We start from the raw sequence: 3,534 nt of genomic DNA on the forward strand, positions 1-3,534 counted from the left end.
CTCTCTCTCCCTCACTATATATAGGGGGAAGGGAGGAAGAGGAGGCGCCCTAGGGTTCCCTAGGGGAGGGGTGGCGGCCACAGGGGAAACCCTAGATGGGTTTGGGCGCCCCCACCCCCTAGGAAACTTGCCCCCCAAGCCGGGAGGGGCGGCTGCCCTAGGGGTGGTGCCCCCACCTCTCCTGGTTACGTGAGATGGGGTGGGAGGGGCTCTCAGCCCCTTAGTGGGCTGATGTGCCCTCTCTCCTTGGCCCATAAGGCCCCCCAACACTTGTCGGGGCCTCCGAACCCCTTTCGGACACGCTGGTCATCACCTGGTACCCCCGGAACAATTCCGGACTCCAATACCCTTCGTCCAATATACCGATCTTCACCTCCGGACCATTCCGGAGCTCCTCGTCATGTCCGGGATCTCATACGGGACTCCGAACAACCTTCGGTAACCACATATTATTTCCCATAACAACTCTAGCGTCACCGAACCTTAAGTGTGTAGACCCTACGGGTTCGGGAACCATGCAGACATGACCGAGACAACTCTCCGGCCAATAACCAACAGCGGGATCTGGATACCCATGTTGGCTCCCACATGTTCCACGACGATCTCATCGGATGAACCACGATGTCGAGGATTCAATCAATCCCGTATACAATTCCCTTTGTCCAGCGGTATTGTACTTACCCGAGATTCGATCGTCGGTATCCGATACCTTGTTCAATCTCGTTACCGGCAAGTCTCTTTACTCGTTCCGTAACACATCATCCCGTGATCAACTCCTTGGTCACATTGTGCACATTATGATGATGTCCTACCGAGTGGGCCCAGAGATACCTCTCCATTTACACGGAGTGACAAATCCCAGTCTCGATTCGTGCCAACCCAACAGACACTTTCGGAGATACCTGTAGTGTACCTTTATAGCCACCCAGTTACGTTGTGACGTTTGGCACACCCAAAGCACTCCTATGGTATCCGGGAGTTGCACAATCTCATGGTCTAAGGAAATGATACTTGACATTAGAAAAGCTTTAGCAAACGAACTACACGATCTTGTGCTAGGCTTAGGATTGGGTCTTGCCCATCACATCATTCTCCTAATGATGTGATCCCGTTATCAACGACATCCAATGTCCATGGTCAGGAAACCGTAACCATCTTATTGATCAACGGGCTAGTCAACTAGAGGCTTACTAGGGACATGGTGTTGTCTATGTATCCACACATGTATCTGAGTTTCCTATCAATACAATTCTAGCATGGATAATAAACGATTATCATGAACAAGGAAATATAATAATAACCAATTTATTATTGCCTCTAGGGCATATTTCCAACAAGAAGAAGACTAGTAAGAGGAAGAGAACTGAAGATGACGGCGAGGAAGAAGTTGATGTTCGATTTAACAAGACCGTATGTTTGTCACTCCCCATTGTTCGCAAAGCTGTCGGTTTATTGAAAGATCCACATCGTATTCGTGTTTGGGATGCTCGTTTTGGTGTCGTCTTTAACTCGACAATAAAGAAAAATGTGTCCCGCATTCTTATGGGCTATATGATGGTAATTATTGGCACTGGCACATTGAAAACCAACTTGGGTCCTGACAGGGATCTTCGAATCATTCATGTTGTTGTTCATCACATATTTGGTCTTTCTATGGGAGCTCACACTACACCCATGCCTGCTACCACTGGCTATTATGATTCATTGTTTGCACTCAAGGATGAGCTAGCCTTTGACCGTTCACAAAGTATAGGTGTTAAGGACTTTCTTGCACTGCTGGCAGTGTTGGTGGAGGGTATGGACACCGAGACGGTTGATCTTGTTTTCTAGGTTTTTCTTCATGATACTTTATTAGAATTTGGTATGCCCCGGGCTTGCAGTTCGTTTTGGCAGGTTTGCTGCCATGGTTGAGAACATGGGTTATGCGTCTATGGCAAAGATGGACTTTAGTTAGCTTCTTGTCAATGAGCTCGAGTTAGCTGTGGCGAAGTGGTAGTCAGAAGGTAGTAAGCAGAATTGCGTTGATGTTGTGCTATTGTCCCCCTGATTATGTACCTGGATTGCTTGAACCATCGCAAAGTTTTTGTTGGAAATATGCCCTAGAGGCAATAATAAAAGCATTATTATTATATTTCCTTGTTCATGATAATTGTCTTTATTCATGCTATAATTGTGTTATCCGGAAATCGTAATACATGTGTGAATAATAGACACCAACATGTCCCTAGTAAGCCTCTAGTTGACTAGCTCGTTGATCAACAGATAGTCATGGTTTCCTGACTATGGACATTGGATGTCATTGATAACGAGATCACATCATTAGGAGAATGATGTGATGGACAAGACCCAATCCTAAACATAGCATAAGATCGTATAGTTCGTTTGCTAGAGTTTTCCAATGTCAAGTATCTTTACCTTAGACCATGAGATCGTGTAACTCCTGGATACCGTAGGAGTGCTTTGGGTGTACCAAACGTCACAACGTAACTGGGTGACTATAAAGGTATACTACGGGTATCTCCGAAAGTGTCTGTTGGGTTGACACGGATCGAGACTGGGATTTGTCACTCCGTATGACGGAGAGGTATCACTGGGCCCACTCGGTAATGCATCATCATAATGAGCTCAAAGTGACCAAGTGTCTGGTCACGGGATCATGCATTACGGTACGAGTAAAGTGACTTGCCGGTAACGAGATTGAATGAGGTATTGGGATACCGACGATCGAATCTCGGGCAAGTAACATACCGATTGACGAAGGGAATTGTGTACGGGGTTGCTTGAATCCTCGACATCGTGGTTCATCCGATGAGATCATCGAGGAGCATGTGGGAGCCAACATGGGTATCCAGATCCCGCTGTTGGTTATTGACCGGAGAGCAATCTCGGTCATGTCTACATGTCTCCCGAACCCGTAGGGTCTGCACACTTAAGGTTCGGTGACGCTAGGGTTGTAGGGATATGTATATGCAGTAACCCGAATGTTGTTCGGAGTCCCGGATGAGATCCCGGACGTCACGAGGAGTTTCGGAATGGTCCGGAGGTAAAGAATTATATATAGGAAATGCTATTTCGGCCATCGGGACAAGTTTCGGGGTCACCGGTATTGTACCGGGACCACCGGAAGGGTCCCGGGGGTCCACCGGGTCGGGCCACCTATCCCGGAGGGCCCCATGGGCTGAAGTGGGAAGGGATCCAGCCCAAAGTGGGCTGGGGTGCCACTTCCCCTAGGGCCCATGCGCCTAGGGTGGGGGAAACCCTAAAGGGGGGCGCCCCCTTGCTTGGGGGGCAAGCCCCCCACCCCTTGGCCGCCGCCCCCCTAGGAGATTGCATCTCCTAGGGCCGGCGCCCCCCCTAGGCCCCCCTATATATAGTGGGGGCATGGAGGACCTCTCACCTTTGCCTTTGGTGCCTCCCTCTCCCTCTCCAACACCTCCTCCTCCTCCATAGAGCTTGGCGAAGCCCTGTCGGAGTACTGCAGCTCCACCACCACCACGCCGTCGTGCTGCTGCTGGAGCCATCTTCCTCAACCTC

The sequence above is a fragment of the Triticum urartu genome, chromosome 6A (genome assembly GCF_056163025.1).
Source record: "Triticum urartu cultivar PI428250 chromosome 6A, HENAU_Tu73, whole genome shotgun sequence".
NCBI lineage: Eukaryota > Viridiplantae > Streptophyta > Magnoliopsida > Poales > Poaceae > Triticum > Triticum urartu.